The 21,226-nt window shown below is 34.7% G+C and overlaps 1 protein-coding gene across 1 annotated transcript in view; it reads right to left on the bottom strand.

Annotated features, from left to right (window-relative positions):
• Nucleotides 1–21,226, bottom strand: part of LOC111059468 (brain tumor protein) — a 123,167-nt gene that overhangs the window by 52,106 nt on the left and 49,835 nt on the right. The gene's annotated exons all lie outside the window — the stretch shown is intronic.

Here is a 21,226-nt window from a genome sequence, read left to right as displayed (position 1 = left end):
TCCCTAATCATCTTTTTCTCCTTCCTTTTGTTCTTGTTCTTCTTCTACAGATTCTTTTTTTTTCGTTCTACTGCTTCTCATCTTTTTTCTCCTTTTTCTTCCTCATTGTCTTCTTCATCACCTTCTCCTTCTTCTTCTTCTTCTTCTTCCTCCTCCTCCTCCTCCTCCTCTTTGACTTCTTCTCTATCTCCTTCGTCTTCGTATCCTTCTCCTTCGTCGTCTTCACAATCTCCTCCCTAATCATCGTCTGCTCCTTCTTTCTCCTTCTGTTCTTCTTCTACTAATTCTTTTTTTGTTCTACTACTTCTCATATTTCTTCTCCTTTTTCTTCCTCATTGTCTTCTTCTTCTTCTCCTCCATTTTCACAATCTCCTCCCTAATCATTTTCTTATCCTTCTTTCTCTTCTTGGTCTTCTACTACTGATTCTTTTTCTTGTTCTACTGCTTCTTATTTTTCTTCTCCTTTTTCTTTCTCATCGTCTTCATCACCTTTCACCTCCTTCCTCTGACCTCTTCATCATCATCATCATCATCTTCTTCTTCTTCATCAAACTTTGTTCACTCTTCGTCTTCTTCATGCCATCATCCATACCAGTTTTTGAAGATCCTCCCTCTTTACTTGAACGAGATAAAAAAGTAGAGGAAATAAATACTCCATCACAATAGGAATTAAAGACGGAGATAAAGAATAATAAGAATAGTAAATGTTATAGAAGAGAGAGAAAAGATTACTAGAGTGCACCAGATATTGGAAAAAAGAAATTGAATGACGAAAAAAGACTGAGATTGAGATGAATTAGCATAGTAAATGCTATATTAATGAAAGAAGAGATGTCAGATAAATGAAAAAGAGACGATATATAAGAAGATACAATATGACAACTCGCAATATCACTCTCCAGTAAACTGAATTCGAATTGAACAGTTTTTGCAACTTCACTACAATAGATCACAGTTAGAGTCTCGTAGTCAGCACGAAATTTCTCAACACTGTTGCACAATTTATTTGTAATCACAGATGAGATCCCGGATTTGAGCGGCTGTTACCACACGAGGAGTCGGAGTCATCTATGCTCAGATCACGCTAACCTTTCGTTTCTTCTGAATGAATAAATTGCACAGATTATTCGAAAGGTGACACAAAACGAGGCAACTGTTTATTGTTGTTCCAGAATCGTTTGGTCTTTGTTGAAATCTCTGTTCATTTCCTATCAATGAATCAATCAATAATTTTATTCAATTCAATGTAATCTACATAAAAGAATCACAATCAAAAATAAATTTCTAATAAGATACAAAAACAGGCTTCATGGTGGGGTGTACTGAAAAGAAAGAATAGAATAGCTGCCGTTATCTAGGAGGGTAGAGTTAGGGCGCAGCCGGCCCTCCCTTACACTCAACCCTCAATGAAAGGAGATAAGAAAACTACCTAGCCAACTATGGTTTCCCATGTAAAATGGCAGGTAAAATCTATCGTTTGTGAATTTAACTATTTATAAAATTTGGGAAAAGATAGATAAATTTCACAGATTATTTCAAAGGAGACACAAAATGAGGCAACTGTTTATTTTATATGTTACACTATAATCAGACCTTGTTTAAAATCACAGTTTATTCTCTATTGTTTGGAAATGTTACTGTTTATAAAATTTGGGAAAAGAACAGTTCTCGTTCCTTCTGCATATATAAATTGCACACATTATTCCTAAGGTGACACAAAATGAGACAACTGTTTATTCTTGAGAAGTATTCCTACTTTTACTTCTCATTTTCATTATTTAAGCTCTTCAAGAAGTCAAGTATTATACTTGAAAAGCATTTCTACTTCTACTTCTCATTTTCATTCTTGAAGCTCTTCAAGATTATTCTTGAGAAGCATTTCTACTTCTACTTCTCATTTTCATTCTTAAAATTCTTCAAGAGATGTATTATTCTTGAGAAGCATTTCTACTTCTACTTCTCATTCTTAAAGCTCTTTGAAAAGAGAAGTATAATTTTTGAGAAGTATTCTTACTTCTAATTTTCATTCTAAAACTTCTTTGAAATCACATTGCTCCTTCCTCACAACTCCAAGCATCTCTGTTCCACAATTATTACCACCTCTCCTAAACATTGATCTAGCTATCTCTGTGACATATCTAAAGTCCCACATCAAACTGCTTAGCAAAGGTGTAAGACAAATAATAAATAAAGCACAATGATGTAAATACATGTAAAACTTTCTCCTTTGTTACACCCACTTATCACAGATTCTGTTGCTACACATTCAAACACTGAACCGGTTCGAAATAAAGTATCTATCAAGTTTGTACTGAACTTATCTTCCGTATTGTTTAGTCGTGCCCTGTATTTGATAAATTCGATTGACTATGGCCTTAAGTTCAAACTGAGATTCAATTCAATTCAATTTATTTATCCTTTTTACAACATAGTTATTGTACAAAGTAGTTATGAAATAAATAACTTAAAACTAAAACAAAATAACTTAAAATAGCAGGTTAAAAACACGGAATCAATCAGATCAATCAGATATTGGTTTAAACCTGGAAATGTTTTATAAAAATTGAAAATAAGCTACAAAAAACCTATTTTAAAATTAAACTTGGATAGTACATATTATTGCCCAAGATTATTCAATTCACCATCGAAATCATTCTATATTATTCCATTTGTTTCTATAATATATTGAATATTTCCCAATAATTATATAATATTATTCAATTGCGTAATGAAAATCAATATTTTCAATTCATTAACAGAATTATTACTCAAAATTATTCAATCGCAATAGTTGTATATTATCTATTTATCGAGTTTAAATAAGAAACATTTTTAAGTATATCAAATATACTTACCTTTTAACTCAAATTTTTATTTTTTACTCAAATCAGTATTTCATGTTTATGATAAGCAATAGTAATCAATCAATCAATCTCTCTCTGTTTTTGTGCAATCTGTCGAGACCTACACAGCAATCAATAAAATCAATCAATCTCTTCCACTCTCTCTCTTTTTGGTAGAGAGTTAGTGGGAAGGATACTTGGAATATTCTTTCCGAAGAATGGACATTGATATGTCCAAAACTCCGCCAATTCATGTAGATGCATAACAATATTATCTATAGTTATCACAAATTTCTTTTTTCATATCATATACAGTTCAATAATAATTTTCTTAGTCTATATTATGTAAATTCATCTATACTGCTGTATTGTAGGCTATTGTATATAAGTGTTTAAGCCAGTATTATATTGTAATCTACATAAATAAAGTACTCAATCAATCTCTCTCTGTTTTTGTGCAATGGGTCTGTCGATACCTACACAGCAATCAATATAATCAATCTCTCTCACTCTCTCTCTCTCCCCACTCATCTAACTATCTTTCTCTATCATCCCACAAAGCCATTCGGTCATTTACCTTTAAACAAGACACACTGAAAATTTGTCACCAGCATCATCCGGCATTAAAATTAACAAAGGTTACATCGTGAAGTCAACTTCTCTTCTCCTTACTCCTCCTTCTCCTCCTTCTACCACTCCTCCCTCTTCTCCTCCTCCTCCTCCTCACCCTTCTCCAGAACCTTTTCGGGAAGGTGTGTGTGTGTGAGAGAGAGAGAGAGTGAGAACTTCTCTTCTCCTTGCTCATCCTCATCCTCCCTCATCTTGTACTACTCCTCCTTCTCCTCATCCTCCTTCATCTTCTTGCCCATCTCCTTCTCCTCATCCTCCTCCATCTTCTCATCTTCCTCCTTCTCCTCTACAGAAAGGTGTGTGTGAGAGAGAGAGTGTGAGAGTCTGAGATAGAGAGAGCAAAGTAGTAAATGTGGGTGAAGTAAGTGTTGAACCGCTTCAAGGGTCTTAACTAAGTCCCCAAAATGCTATTAATCAAACTGAGACGTGTGCCTAAGTTGGCGAGCGATCGGGTACTTTATTACTTGAAAACTTTCAACTTATTTCGGATGATGCAAACCGAGTGCTTGATGACGTAACATGATTACGACGCCGATGATGAAGAGGCTGATAATTGAAACGAATGGCCGAATCACGACTCCAATGATATCATCACTCCCAACATTATGTCCATCCGCCGAGATGGTCACAATACTGTAATTATTATGAAACTGTTGATGACAATATCTGGAGTCTACTAACTTATTATATCTACTGTATTTATTTATTTATACATAGATACATACGATATAATTCTCAAGTATGAATGATTGTTAAGGAAAACATGCTTAAAGCCCAAAACTGTTCCTTTCCCAAATTTATATAGAAATTGTCCAAAAATAGGTTATGCTTACACTTCATGATTTTTGTCCAATTTTGAGTCCAGAATATTTATAAACTAGGAATTTACAATTTAGAAAATTTGAAAACTTACTGACTTACATCTATTGTCTGAATAGCCATATAGATTGGTTATTAAATTGTTATAGAACGATTCTTAATAGGGGCAGGCTATTATATTTGTATAATAATTAAAAAATTCAAATGGTCAAATTTCAATACCTTATAGGAGTGGTTATTCTATGCTATTTTCTACTGACAATCAAATCCTAACCATTACCAAATCATAATTACCATCATAATCATCATCATCATCATCATCATGAGAAGAATTATTGTAATTGTTCTTTCAAGAAATGTCTGGCCTTATTTGTAACTAGCAGGTAACCCGTGCTCCGCAAGGTCTAATTAAAAAACTGGCAAACTGAAAACTTGACCTACTGAAATCTTGAAGAATTTGAAATAGGTTAATAACCATCCTCGGTAAATTAAGAATCTATATATGCAAAAATGCAAATTGATCAGTTGAGTAGTGATGATGCGTCATTCGTAAATTTCCTATCGCGTACGTGTATAAGCCAATTCTTTCCTTTATCATATTATTAATGTCAGGGCACCGAGCTTCGCTCGTTATTTGTTTATAAACTATTGATAAACAGAACACAATTCTTTAAAATGATTGGGGAAGGACTAACAGGCACAGCCCAAAACTGTTTCTTCCCCGAATTTTGATTTATACACTATAAATAGTCCAGAAAGTAGGTTATGTTCCATACACTTGAATTCAGGTTTAATTTTCAGTCCAAACGTTAAAAAACAATATAGTACTGTATTTGGGAACTGAAATGGAATTGAGTTAGTACTATACGAGTATGTACTATCATAGACTAGATAGTCTTTTTTTGTTATGGCAACCCTTGAATAGAAATACAAATGAAAATTTAAGTAAACAATTTAGAGAAAGAGTACTTGGATTTTTATTTTCATTTCTAGATTAAATAGACTTAGATCTGTGATAATATACGAGAGAGACATCATTTTAATTTATGCTGTAGCTACAGATACTACCTAGCTCTCAGTCTGATCCTACAGCATCTTGTTTTCCGTCAATTTATCTTCAGTTGAGAAATTCAACTATTTGACCACCGCCATTTTGTCCATACAGAACGAACGTGGACTACAGAACTAGGGAACACCTGACCGCTCTCTATGTGCACAAACCTTACTGGGATTCAAATTCTATGAGTAAATCTCATAAAAATTCAAGGATTACTTGATTTTAAATATTATTTGAGAATAACAATATAAATATGACACTTTCATAATTCAGCAAGAACTGCGATATACTTTATAAATTATAAATAAAACAATATTGAAACTTGTAGTACCCTCTATTATTTGAAAGTAGCCCATTCAAGTGAAGTGTTTTTATAAATTATATTTATATTTTTCATATCGTGATAGATATTAAAATATTTTTCATATCGAAATATAATTGGGCCAAGCCTGATGTTCCTTCCTAATCATATTTATATGATTTGTGATTCTGTCCACGAATAAATAAATAAATGATTGATTGATTGAGTATTTTATTTATGTAGATTACAATATATACTGGCTTATACACTCATATACAATAGCTTACAATACAGCAAAATTATAGATGAATTTACATAATATAGACTAAGAAAATAATTATTGAACTGTATATGATATTATGAAAAAGCAATTTGTAATATAATAACTATAGTGATAATAATTAAATTGTTATGCATCTACATAAATTGGCGGAGCTTTGGACATATCAATGTCCATTCTTCGGAAAGAATATTAAAAATATCCTCCTCACTAACTCTCTACCAAAAATAATGAAACAAAGAAACAATAATAATAAAACACCGAAAAAACACAAAATTCGACAAAATAACTATCTCGAGTGACGTTCGAAACCATTCTACCAACTTGTATTTGAAAGAAGGAATGAAAGATGAATGACCAAGTGAGCTGGGTACATACCACTGACGTCACAACAAGGGTTGAATACACACAAGTCTATCGGGCCAGAAAGTGGACTGAGTACACGACACGAATACAGAGTAGGCCTCAGCATGCGAGCATGACATGGCGAGGCAAGGCAAGGCATTGGTTCGTGACCACGGCCAACATAACACACATTTGCTGCAACAAAACTGCATTCAAGCAACAAGCAGACAGTGAGAGGACGAGCGATAGAGTGAGGGGAAAAATAGTAAAAACAACGGCAAGCTGAGGGAAACTGCATACAGCAACAAACTGAGAGAGCAAGACAGAGAGGAGGAGCGATAGAGTGAGGGTATGTAAGAGAGAGAGGAAAAATAGTAAAAACAACGGCAAGCTGAAGGAAACTGCTTACAGCAACAAACTGATACAGCAGGAGAGAGAGGAGGAGCGAAAGAGAGGGATAGGGGAAGAGGAAGAGAGAAAGAATCCTAGGAAGAAAGACATCGAGGGGGAAAGAAAAAGGAGATAGCTGAGGGAAACTGCTTACAGGAAAGAAACTGAGAGAGCAAGAGAGAAAGGAGGAATGCAAGAGAGGGAAAGGGAAGTGGAGGAGAGAAAGAATCCTAGGAAGAAAGACGAGGGAGATTGGAAGGAGAAATATGTAGTATAGGAGAGAATAAGGAGTAGGGAAGTAAGACGGAGAGAGAGGAAAAATAGTGAACAAAGCTGAGGGAAAGAGAGATGGTGGAAAAAGGAAGGTGGATGAGTGACCCGAGAGTGCGGAGGATGAGGAGAAAAATAGAGAAAGATGAAAAGAAGGAGGAGGGGGAAGAGGAGGAGGAGGAGGAGGAGGAGGAGGAGGAGGAGGAGAAGGATTGGGAGGAGGAGGAGAAGAAGAAGAAGAAGAAGAAGAAGAAGAAGAAGAAGAAGAAGAAGAAGAAGAAGAAGAGGAAGAAGAATAAGAAGAAGAAGAAGAAGAAGAAGGAGAGGAGGACGAAGAAGAAGAAGGAGTGGAGAGAGAACCAAGAAAGAAAGACATCGAGGGAAAGACAAGGAAAATGGGGAAGGAGAAAGATTTAGTATTAGAGAGAATAAGGAGTAGAGGAGAAAATTGTTGAGAAAAAGAAGAAGGATGAGGAGAAAGAGGAAGAGAAGGATGAAGTAGTGACACGGATGGGGCGTTGAGGAGGAGTGACGAGGAGAAAAAAGCATCAGCAAGAAAAACTATTTGGAAGTAAAGAGGGGTAGAGGAGGGGAGGAGAAAAAGAGAGAAGAAGAAGAAGAAAGAGGAAGTGACAGAACGTGATGGTTGCACGTTTGTAAACAAAACAGAATTCCTAACAGAATTTCGTATTCCATAGAGGTTTGTTTATCAAAAGGACTGTCTAAAAAACGAAAACTAGAAAATTCCCAAGGAAGAGAAAAAGGATATGACAAGTGAGGAATCAAAGATCAATATTTGATCAATGTTTCGTTTGTTAACAAAACAAATTTCCAAAGTTACGTTTACCTTTATCTCATACGCTTACCTATTTTCCCTTACAATTTGAACTACCCTTGACTCATACTGGGGACCCCTCTATTACTGGGATATTCAAAAATTTGTAATCTTCTCAGTTCAGTATCGTTTTGTGAAAACTTAATATTAATTTATTCCATTTAATAACAGAGTCACAGATCACAAATCATAATATGCAATTTGATCAAGAGAGAATAACAACAGACAGCGCCCAAACTGTCTCTCTCCCGAATTTATTATTATTTTATCCTCAATTATCTGAATACATGAATTTAATTTGTAAAAAATTAAGTTTGATGATTATATTTGTTTCCAACAAATAAGGTTATGCATTCACTTTTATCTAAAGTAAACAAAGTAGGTAATGAAACCTACTAAAGTAAAGTTTATCCAGTTTTTCATCCATCAAAATTCAAAATTCTCATTTTTGTTGTTTTTGAGTAAAAATTGACTAAATTTAAGAGGAGTGGAATCATAACCCTATTTCGGAATTTTAAATGTTATCTAAATTTGGGAGAGAAATAGTGCAAGGAGTGCACTATTAGTGCACTCTATTAGTGCAATTTAATACATTTGTGAAAAATTAAGTTTGATGAATACATTTGTTTCCAACAAATAAGGTTATGCATTCACTTTTATCTAAAGTAAACAAAGTAGGTAATGGAGCCTACTAAAGTAGAGTTTTCCAGTATTTCATCCGTCAAAATTCAAAATTCTCATTTTTGTTGTTTTTGAGTGAAAATGGACTAAATTTAAGAAGAGTGAAATCATAACCCTCTTTCGGAATTTTAAATGTTATCTAAATTTGAAAGAGAAATAGTGCAAGGAGTATCCTTTATTTCATCTGTCAAAATTCAATATTCTCATTTTTTGTTGTTTTTGAGTAAAAATGGACTAAATTTAAGAAGAGTGAAATCATAACCTATTTCGGAATTTTAAATTTAAATTTGGAAGAGGAATAATACAAGGAGTATCCTTAGTTTTTCTCTCCCAATCAGTGCTTTCTTGAAAAATAATAAAAAAATAAATACACATCATACTATCATCTATCTACACAGACTATCATAACTATCTCTTCCTTACTTCACCATCACACTACACAAAGAAACACCGTCACATACTCCTCGTTACATGTCAGTAATTCTTCAACTTTGCCACAAAATAACCGATCCTCAACTAATCCAGAAAAAAATGCTCTTCACGTGACGTATGCTATGCTATGCTGCCTGTTCTAGTTGGAAAGGAGAACGTTGCGCCGCGGTTATATCATACCGGTTACTTTCATTTCTCCCTCTAAAGTTCAAGGCCGGACGAAACTCGATTCACTTCATCTTGGCAGAATAGAATTAATGGGAAAGGATAATACTGCTGGATTCACTCCAAACTGGCAGAATACGTTTAATGGGCAAGAATAATACTGCAGGATTCAGTTCAATGTGGCAGCATTAATTGAATAGGTAAGCTAGATTCATTTAAAACAGTCAGCATGAGTTGAACGGAAAAGGAAAATGCTGACTAATAATATCACTGTAGCAACATCCTTCCAGCTGATGGCTCCAGGTTATGCCATGGGCGGGATTATGATGATGATTATGGTTATGATCCTGATGATTATGCTAGTTTTAATGCTCAGTGGGTGTTGTCATTGTGTGTAGGAAGTTGTTGGGTGGAGGGAGGGAGAGTGCGAGAGAGAGTGAGAGGATAAAGGAAGAGGGGAAGGGGATATCATGACTGCTTCAGGATGGTAAGCAAGTTATGCAACCACTCTCAATTTCTTTATCTTCCTCCACTCAAGTCACTTACTTGTTCACTCACTCTCTCTCTCTCTTATCCTTCCTTCTATCACACTGTTTCAATTTTTTTTTTCTTTTACATTCTTCTTTTTGTTTTTTCTACACTCTTCAACAAGAGTATCCCTAATTTACATTCTTTGTTCTTTGTTACTATACTCAAAATTCACATTTTTTCTCGTTCAATCTTCTCTTTCTCACTGTTCTTCATTATCTCACTTCTAGTATTCCACTATTCTACTATTATCTTCTATTATCTATTTCTATTTTATATTAAAATATAAAATATATACACTGTATATACACTTAATATATACACTGTACTTCATTATCTCACTTCTAGTATTCCACTATTCACTATAATCATCTAATACTTTCATTTTATATTATTCGTCTTCTCATATTTATTCTAAACTAGTAGGTAACCCGTGCTCCGCGAGGGTATAATTAAAAACTTGACCTTCTGAAATCTTGAAGCATTCATAATAGGCCCAAAACCATCCTTGGTGAATCAAGAATAGTCAAGAAAGTCTATTTTTCAATCACGTTTTTGTATTTACTTACTCGATTTATTGAGTAACTATCAGAGAGTATAGAATGTATATAATTTACATTCTATACTTTATGAGTATTTACAATATGAGAATATTACAATACTCTATTGTATACTCTCAACATCAAATTCTCTCCCAATTGTTCCTTAATTCTTTCCCAAACATTTCTTCCTATATTCTCAATTGTCAAAATTACACATTTTCCAAAACACTATATATTTTTTCTCTCACTCACCCCTTTCCATTACCCTTCTCAATCCAGCCCACTTTTTCTCTCTTTTTTTACCATCCTTCGTTCCCTAATCCTATCTTCGTTTATTTTTCTCCCAATTCTCAAACTAACACATTTTTCTTTCACTAATCCCTCCTCTATCCACTATTTTCCATTTTTCTTCTCAATCCCTCTAAATTTTTCTCTCTTTTTCTTCCCGTTGTTCTTTCTCTCTCCTCAACTTCATTTACTTTCCTCCCAATTCTCAAATCAAGACATTTCTCTCTCAATAAACCCTCCTCCATTCATTTTTCTCTCTTTCACCCTTTTCTTCCTCAATCCCGCTCAATTTTTTTCTCTTTTTCTTTCTCTTCCATTTTCCTCTTCCGTGGTCGTCTCCAGCGAGTACTTAATGCGCTTCTCATTGCACGCAGAAGAAGAAGAAGAAGAATGAGGTCAATTTGAAATCGTAACACAGTAATAATAATAACGCGACACAGATTTGACCGACTTTCTCTCACCCACCAGTCTTGCAGAAACCACGCAGAAATACAATCCCTCTCTCTCACACTCTCTCTCAATCTGGTCGTGGTTTCAATTTAAAAGCTGACATTATCCGACTGAATTACGTAGTTTCAAGTTGTACAACCAAGGTTGTAAGATAACCATTGGAAAACAGTACAGTACAATCTATATTATGGTAAAATATTCAAAGAATTCTAATAAAGTTTTTCATAAAAATTGTATAAGACGATTCAACAGAGTTCTGTTAGTTCTAAGTAGAGAAAACTGATAGAAAAGATTGAGAACTCAGTAGAAAACTTTAAAAACTGAACTATACTGAGGTCCACGTTATAATGGCAGTGGATAAAGATAGAAGAATAGTGATGCCGATTCTCTGCATTAATTAATTATATTTCTACACTGTCAAAAACATAATTGGCATCGGTGTGGACCTAGAAAAGGATAGTACCACCGGCTATGTCGAATGATAGACAAGGATAGCAAAACCAAAGTTGATCAAATACTGTCATTATAACGTGGGCCTCACTATAGTGAAGATTGGTTTATTCTATTATTCTAAGCTACAGAATTACTCAACAGAATAGATTAGAGTTCATATCATCAGGTTCAAACAGATTTGCTTTCAATCAAGAAAATGATCGACTTGATGTATAATTTTTTTTGCTGAGGGTGATTCCCACATCTGCTCTAGGCTTGTGCGTAGGTAATGAGGCGGATGATAAAGAGAGATGAATGGACCTACAGTTTTAGGTGGGTTCCAAAACACCGGGAAGTGATGAGTTTTACAACTCATAAATCATTATGATTACAGGGTTTTTAATTTAAAGTTGAAATTGATAGTGAAAAAAATAGGATTTACAACAACAAAAATATAAGAGTATAATGCATTATTATAATTATAGAAGTTTGGGCAATAGCCTGTTTTTCCTTTTCCGATCGTAGTATTGTTTTTGCTAACCTAATTAATAGATAAATAATTTAACTAATGTAAAATAATTTAACTAGTGTATGTATATATATATATATATATATATATATATATATATATATATATATATACACACTGGTAGCACATAACAGAAGACACTTTAAAGTTTGTAATATAAATTAAAACAGGAGACATAAGATATAAATAGATTGAAAACACATAAAAACTTACATTAGAAATGGGGGAAATTTTCGGAAACTGAGTTCCCTTCCTCAACCGAGCAGACTCAGCGGACCGTCTGCGGACCGAGCAGACTTGAGTCTTGAGACTTGAGACTTGAGTCTGCTCGGTTGAGGAAGGAAACTCAGTTTCCGAAAATTTCCCCCATTTCTAATGTAAGTTTTTATGTGTTTTCAATCTATTTATATCTCATGTCTCCTGTTTTAATTTATATATATATATACACTGGTATATATATGAAATAAATTATAACAAGAACTTCGGTCTACAGAGGTTCGTAATACAGAAGTTCCACTGTATTAAAATTCTACCCAGAACATGTTTCACAGCCATGAATCGAGACCTTATAACTTGAAGCTCAACGTACAATGAGACAAAGGATAACCGCCGTTTAAATAAAGAGGAACGGAAACAGCGGTGTAGATAAAAAAAGAGGCGCCGATCACCATCTCTCTTACTTGATCTCTCTCACACTCTTACTCGATCTCTCTTTGTCTCTCACTTGATCAATATCTATTTCTCACTTATTCTCTCTTCTCTTTTTTTCTCTCTATTGCCTCCCTTGCTCATCAAACACTTCTCCCTCTTTCTCTTTCTGTCTCACTCTCTCTTACCTTCTAACCCAATCTCTCTTTGTCTCTCATCAAATCTATCTCTCTCACTCTCATTGTCCCTTCCCTTTTTTACTCTAACTCTCTCTATTTCTATCTCTCTTTCTCATTCTCTTTCACCTTCTTACTCGATCATTGTTTGTTTCTTACTTAATCAATCTCTCTCTCTCAAACTCATTGTCCTTGTCACTCCTACTCTCGCTATCTATCTCACTCATTCTCTCTTCTCTTTTTTCACTCTTATTCACTCTATCACTCTCTCTCTCACACACACACACAGACACTCATTCTCTCTTCCCATTTTTCCTTATTACTCTCTCACTCTATCTCTCTCTCAAATTCATTGTCCTTGTCACTCCTACTCTCGCCTACTCTAGTTTAAGAGAGGGCCGGCTGTGCCCAACTTCGCCTTCCTAGGTTTTTAATAAAGGCAGCTAATCAATCAATCAATCAATCAATCTCTCTCTCTCACTCTATCTATCTCTCATTAATTTTCTCTTCTCTTATTTCACTCTTACTCACTCTATCACTCCCTCACTCATTCTCTCTTCTCTTTTTTCACTCTTATTCACTCTATCACTCTGTCTCTCACACACACACTCATTCTCTCTTCCCATTTTTCACTACTAATCTCTCTCTCTCTCAAACTCATTGTTCTATCACTCCTACTCTCGCCTGCTCTAGTGTAAGAGAGGGCCGGCTGCGCCCTAACTTCGACCCCCTAGGTTTTTAATAAAGGCAGCTAATCAATCAATCAATCAATCAATCGATCTCTCTCTCTCTCACTCTATCTATCTCTCATTTTCTCTTCTCTTCTTTTACTCTTACTCGCTCTATCTCTCCCTCACTCATTCTCTTTTCTCTTTATTCAATCTTGCTTTCTATCTCTCTCACTAATTCTCTCTCCCTATTTTTCACCCTTACTCTCTCTATTTCTATCACTCACTAATTTTCTCTTTTTTCACTCTCACTCACACCATCACAGTCTCTCTCTCTCTCTCTCGCTTGGAGCGTGAGACACAAACAAAGGACCGGAGCGAAGATTATAGGATGGGATACCAGACAAGTGCTTGGTGGTATTGCTGTGCCCTGTTCAACAAAGAAAGAAAGAAAAAGCCGGGCGGATGCTCATATAAAATTACTGCGATGGGATGGATGTGATGTCTCAGACACCAATCACCAATCAACCACCCAGTCAGACAATGAAACGACATCATTTCTCATATACTGACTGACATGTGTCATCATGTACTGGAATTGAGAAGTCGAAAAACATTTATAATGAAAAGTTTGAGTGAGCCACCAATCATACTTCCATACAGACACGGAAATGACACATTATTTCTCATATGCCTGCATACATCATCGCATACGGTAGTTGAGAAGTCGAAAATCCTCCAATGAAACGTTTGAGATATAATTATAGAGTATAAATGTGGAAAATAAAAAAATAAAGACAAGTAGAATACAATAACATACTTTCTTTCTTGTTTCAAATGGATAGAAACAGTTTTAGACGAAGGCTTGTTGGTTGGTTCATCCAACATTTATCAATTGATTATTGTCAATAAATGAAAGAATAAATAATTTGCGGGGCCGTTGTATCAAGTTTATGTCAATGAAGGAATAACTATAACCAATGGAATATTAAAATGAATAATGATATTATTGAACCTCTCCTGGATTTGAAATAAATATAAGTTGATAATGTCATTGATGTTGTAGAGTTAAAATGAGGTCATACGCCAAATGTCAAATATAGATGCCATATCAAATCAATAAGACACATTTTAGAGCGGAAATGTTAAAGGAATTCTGTATTATATGCGCCTTGAGGTAAATAAGGTGTAATTGTGAAATCCCACCATCTTTGATAACGTGTATATCAAAGAACTACTTCAGCCTTGACATTAGTAATCAATAAGTAATGTGAATGAAACTAAATAACTAAGTTTCAAGTTACAATTTGTTTCACAAAAAACCTTGGCATTACTGAATCACAAATTACAAAAACAATAGCTGAATTAATTTTAGTTATTATACTCCAGATCTCTGAATATCGAACAATGACCAATTCTAGTAAGTATTGAATGAAAATGACTTGAAAATTATCAAAACCACTCCTAATGTATTAAATCAATATTTGGGATACTAGTTTTGTTGTTACACCATAAAATTAAAAGCTTATGAATTGAGCAGAAGAAAAGTATGAGTGAAGCCCTGCAATTGGCCATTAGCTGTTGACCAATGAAGGTTGAGCTCTACTGTCATTGGCCGAGATTAGACACGCCCCAAGTATTCCAAATATGGCCATCGGAGTCTCGGCCGATCACAGTAGAGCTCAACTTCATTGGTCTACAGTTTAATGGCCAATCGTAGGGCCTCATAGTGTGAATAATCATATTTTGCTGGCAAATGTTTAAGCTTTAGCTTTACTAGAGATTGATAATGGAGTTACAGACTTAACTCGTATCTAAAATTTCTAAAAAAGGCAAAATAGATTAATCATATTGAATCCATTTCTAATAACAGAGTATTAATAGCAGAATAGAAGAGCTGAATGAAATGAATATAATATAAAAACTTGTAGTACCCTTTATTAGAAACTTTAAAATATTTTAACGACTAGTTCCAACCATAGGTTATTTTCAAGTTCAACTTACTAAATATTTGAGTTTTTAATAAAAGGTACTACAAGTTTTTATTGATTTAAACGAAAGTAGCCCATATAAGTAAAGTGATTTTCTGAATAAAATTATCTATAGTGGATACACTTTATTCAACAATATTTGATCTATACTATAATAAAGGAAAGAACTGCCTTATACACGTACGGGATAGGAAAATTATGTTTGACGCATCATCACGTCTCAACTACTGGACTGATTTATTTGACATTTTGCATTATAGATTCTTGATTTACCGAGGATGGTTATAGGCCTATTTTCAATTCTTCAATATATCATTACGTCAAGTTTTCAGTTTGTCAAGTTTTAAAATAGACCCTTGCGGAGCAAGCTAGTATCCTGCTAGTCAATAATAAATTGACACAGTAAATTGACCGTCATTTCGTTAAAATACGTTACAAAAATAAGTTGAAAATATGTTACAACATGATACTCAAAAATGAGTTGAAAATATGTTTGCCAAATTTGCCAAAAACAAAATACAAAAAATAAATATAAGTGTATGCTACTGCACTTAAATCAAGATACATACATTTATTTAATTAGATATAATAACGAAATGATGTTTCAACATGTTACTCAAAAATGAGTTGAAAATATGTTACAACATGTTACTCAAAAATTAGTTGAAAATATGTTACAACATGTTACTCAAAGATTAGTTGAAAATATGTTACATGTTACTCAAAAATGAGTTGAAAATACATTACAATGACGTTGAATTAAATAAAAAACGAAATAAGCTTGTACGAATTCAGATTGTGAGTAATTATAAACGAATCATTGGAAGAAACTTCAGATTCACAAAACACATACAAAATGCACTAGCGAATCATTAAAAATGTTGTAATATTTATGAAAATGAAAGTAACAAAGAACGACATTGACCGCAAACTCAAAGGAAATAACATAGTTTTCCTCCTTCTGTGTCGCAACCTAGATGAAGAAATCTTCTGGCCGATTTTTGCAGATGTGGAACAACGGAAGCAGCGGGCAAAGATAACAAACAACGACATTGAGAGAAGAATAGGATGAAGCAAGAGGAAGAAGATGGTGGATGGACGAAGAATCGGATCAAATTGAGAAAATGTAGGACAACGGAAGCAACAGGTAAAGATAACGAACAACGACATTGAGAGAAGAATAAGATGAAGCAAGAGGAGAAGATGATAGCTGGAAGAATCGGATGAAATTGAGAAAATGTAGGACAACGGAAGCAACAGGTAAGAATAACGAACAACGACATTGAGAGAAGAATGAGATGAAGAAAGAGGAAAAGAAAAAGAAGATGATGGATGGAAAAACAGAATGAGAGAGAGGAGATAACGAACGACATTGAGAGAAGAATAAGATGAAGCAAGAGGAGAAGATAATCAATGGAAGAACAGAATGAGAGAGAGAGGAGATAACGAACGACATTGAGAGAAGAATAAGATGGATCAAGAGAAGATGATAAATGGAAGAATAGAATGAGAGACAGGAGATAGCGAATAACGACATTGAGAGAAGAATAAGATGAAGCAACAGGAAGAAGAAGATGAACAGGATGGAAGAATCAAATTAATGAATTGAGAAAATGTGGGACAACGGAAGCAACAGGTAACGAGAGAAGAATAAGATGAAGCAAGAGGAGAAGATTATGAATGGAAGAATGGAATGAGAGAGAAGAGGAGATAACGAACGACATTGAGAGTAGAATAAGATGAAGCAAGTGGAGAGATGATAGATGGAATAATAGAATGAGAGAGAGGAGACAGAGAGAGAGAGAGAGAGAGAGAGAGAGAGAGAGAGTGAGAGAGAGAGAGAGAGAGAGAGAGAGAGAGAGAGAGAGAGAGAGAGAGAGAGAGAGAGAAGAGAGAGAGAGAGAGAGGAGATAACGAACGACATTGAGAGAAGAATACGATGAAGCAAGAGGAAGAAGATGATGTATAGAAGAATCGGATGAAATAGAGGAGACACGGCCCTCCGGTTACAAACCAAAAATAAAAATTAGAGTTTTCCGGCTAGAGGCAACGCATGAAACGGTCCGTTGCATACTCAGTGCAACCAAGCGTATCAAAACCTGTGTCAGTTCACGCAGTAGATGTCAGATTCACTTTGGACTGTCATAATTCTCTATCAGTAACAGCAAAGCTACCCATGCATCCAATGCTGACAGGAGTAAATCTTACTTGAGGGCAAAATGTTATCTCAACACATGTGCTTACAATTTGAAGTTGAATTAGTTTTGAGTACTTTGAAATGGAACAAGTGGACAGTCAAAAGTCACATGAAAACTGTCTGTCACAGAATGTTTTTTTGAAAAGTTTTACAAATTTACTGGTTACAAAAATTTACTGGTACTTGTCGTATGTTATTGAGCAGCGTTATAATTTGCTATATTATATTTGCGTTATGAGGGCAATAATGGGATTCAGTTCCTGGTGCCCTCAAATATGTAAATTTTCAAATAAATAAAAAAAGTGCGACATAAACGTCCTATACCATGGGATATCTACTTACGCTATTGTTTCTCTATGATATTATTGAACATATGTGATATCAGTAGTATCTGTTAAATATATGGTACTAGTAGTTCTGTGAACAGTAGACCTCGCGCTCAGTGAGTTACATTGACCTGTTGTTATGTTTTCTCAAAAAATAATAGATAATTTATCAATTAAAAATGTCTAGAAAAAATCCTAAATAAACATAGAGCTTTCTGTCCTATATCGTACCGTGACGTGTCGTCCCGGAATGTGAGTGTGAGCGCTGTTATCAGGTCTGGCTGCAACTGTCTATAACGTTGATGGAAAGATACAACTTTCAAGATGTTCGATGTTTTTGAACGGGTAGTGTTATAGTCAACTGTCTACTAACGTTAATGGAAAGTTAAATTTTCATGACGTTCGACGTTTTTGAACGGGTAGTATTATAGTCCACTAGACAGCTGATTTATGATGAATAATTATATAGTCTGATTTTTACGGTAATATTGGCGTATGAAGGAGGCTCCTTTTTCGTTTTATATTATCCTTGAAATGAAAAATTTCCAAAAACCTTGTATATACGTCGACGCGCAATTTAAAAAGGAACATACCTGTCAAATTTCATGAAAATCTATTACTGCGTTTCGCCGTAAATGCGCAACATAAAAATATATATAAACATATTAACATTAAGAGAAATGCCAAACCGTCGACTTGAATCTTAGACCTCACTTCGCTCGGACAACTATGGTTAAAGTGTCCCCATACATGGTAGCCTATTATAGGGAACACATATTAGAAATTAGGAACAATATTGTATTTGCTTTTTGGGATGTATTTGATGTATTTGTAGATTTATTTATTTTTTTGAATAAAGAATTATTTTTGAATACAGAACTATTTTGATTTTTGAGAAAATGTTCAATGTCATTTCAATTTTGAACTGTTTTCATGTTTTTTAGACATTTTAAAGTAAAATTCTTCCTTATCAAACCTTCCTTGAATCTGATTGATAAGCTTTGAAATAGACGAATGTACTACTAGATTTTTTAAGGTTTCAACATTCAAGTGAAATTTCTCAAACACGATAACGATAACATAACTTTCATCTGAATAATTGATCAAAATAAGGAAATTGTATGAATGAATGAATGAATAAATAAATAAATGAATAGAAATGTTAAAGTTTCTTGTTATCAATATCGTACTACAGGAGTAAGATAAATGCATATAATCAATTTTATTGAGTATTGAGTAAGAGTAACCAATTTTACGACGGTATCAATAAAATTGGTTGACATTGGATGGAACGAAATAGCAGTCTGCGACCTTTCTGCAGACAAGAGTGAGTCAACTGGAACCAACTGCAAACGTCCTTGACAACCGGCGCGGAATTTGCCCTTGTCTTCACTTTCTTTCCACTTCTTCACCTTCTCCTCCTCCACCTTCATCATCTTCTTCTTCTACTTCTTTGTCATCTCCTTCCAATGTATCTTCTCTCTTTAATCTTCTACCAGTTTACCCATTCTTCTTATTTATTTAATAAAACTGTTTCATACTCCATACGTCCCTTCTTCTCATTAACAATTGGAATATCTGAGAAATTCTACACTCTGTCTTTTTCAAATCTTAATTTTGCTTTACTTCTCTACGATTCACCGAATTTGGTAGAGAGTTAGTGGGGAGGATATTTTTAATATTCTTTCCGAAGAATGGACATTGATATGTCCAAAGCTCCGCCAATTTATGTAGATGCATAACAAATTAATTATTATCTATAGTTATTATATTACAAATTGCTTTTTCATATCATATACAGTTCAATAATTATTTTTCCTCCACCTACTATCAAAAGTCTCATTTTACACCCTGGAATCGAATACTAAAGTACTACTTTTCCTCCCATGGGACTAAAAATAATTCCCAGCGGGAAAAGTGATCACTTTTACTCCCAAGGGAGTAAAAATAAACCCATAAGATTAACATGGGAAGAAGTCCGACAACGCCGCGATTGAAGAATGAGGAATGTGGCAACACTGTCGTGGTCGGTAGAGGAAAAGTAAAAGAGCTCTATTTCAATCTTTGGAATATTTTAGCTCTAGGAAATAAGTAGCTCTATTTCGATTGTTAGGTTATGTTCAACCGTTGGTGGATATGAAAAAGTACACACCTCTAATGACGTTAGAGGTTTGTACTTTTTCATATCCACCAACGGTTGAACATAACCTAACAATCGAAATAGAGCTGAAATAGTGTGAAAGCGTGAAGATGTAGTAAAATTATTCATTGTTATAGGTATTGGTGTAGGTGGAGGAAAAATGTTGTGTGCATCACGGGACTAAAGTACTTATTCTCCCTCAGGGAAATTGTCGCCCTCGGCTACGCCATCGGGCGACAACAGTTCCCTCAGGGAGAAAAAGTTGCACTTTAGTCCCTAGATGCACAAATAACTATTCTTAGTCTATATTATGTAAATTCATCTATAATTTTGCTGTATTGTAAGCTATTGTATAGTAAGCCAGTATATATTGTAATCTACATAAAAAGTAGGTACTCAATCAATCAATTCACTTTTTTCCATCATGTTCCACTTCCCTGAAATCAAGAATAGTTATTTGTGCATCTAGGACTAAAGTGCAACTTTTTCTCCCTGAGGGAAACTGTTGTCGCCCGATGGCGTAGCCGAGGGCGACAATTTCCCTGAGGGAGAATAAGTACTTTAGTCCCGTGATGCACACAACATTTTTCCTCCACCTACACCAATACCTATAACAATGAATAATTTGTATATTGAATAATTAAATAAAAGTTCGCATAAACGAAAACGTACCTTTAGATGAACGCTCTCGTAGAGATGCCGATGACGTTAGAGGTGTGTACTTTTTCATATCCACGTTAGAGGTGTGTACTTTTTCATATCCACCAACGGTTGAACATAACCTAACAATCGAAATAGAGCTACTTATTCCTAGAGCTAAAAATTCCAAAGATCGAAATAGAGCTCTTTTAGCACACTTGAAATTTGGACAATATGAATGTCAACAATGCTTGCCGTCGTCGACTGCGGAAAAGTTCGCATAAACGAAAACGTACCTTTAGATGAACGCTCTCGTAGAGATGCCGATGACGTTAGAGGTGTGTACTTTTTCATATCCACCAACGGTTGAACATAACCTAACAATCGAAATAGAGCTACTTATTTCCTAGAGCTAAAATATTCCAAAGATCGAAATAGAGCTCTTTTACTTTTCCTCTACCGACCACGACAGTGTTGCCACATTCCTCATTCTTCAATCGCGGCGTTGTCGGACTTCTTCCCATGTTAATCTTATGGGTTTATTTTTACTCCCTTGGGAGTAAAAGTGATCACTTTTCCCGCTGGGAATTATTTTTAGTCCCATGGGAGGAAAAGTAGTACTTT

This window comes from Nilaparvata lugens, chromosome 12 (genome assembly GCF_014356525.2).
Source record: "Nilaparvata lugens isolate BPH chromosome 12, ASM1435652v1, whole genome shotgun sequence".
NCBI classification, from domain to species: domain Eukaryota; kingdom Metazoa; phylum Arthropoda; class Insecta; order Hemiptera; family Delphacidae; genus Nilaparvata; species Nilaparvata lugens.
This window is presented reverse-complemented; position numbering and strand designations above follow the sequence as displayed.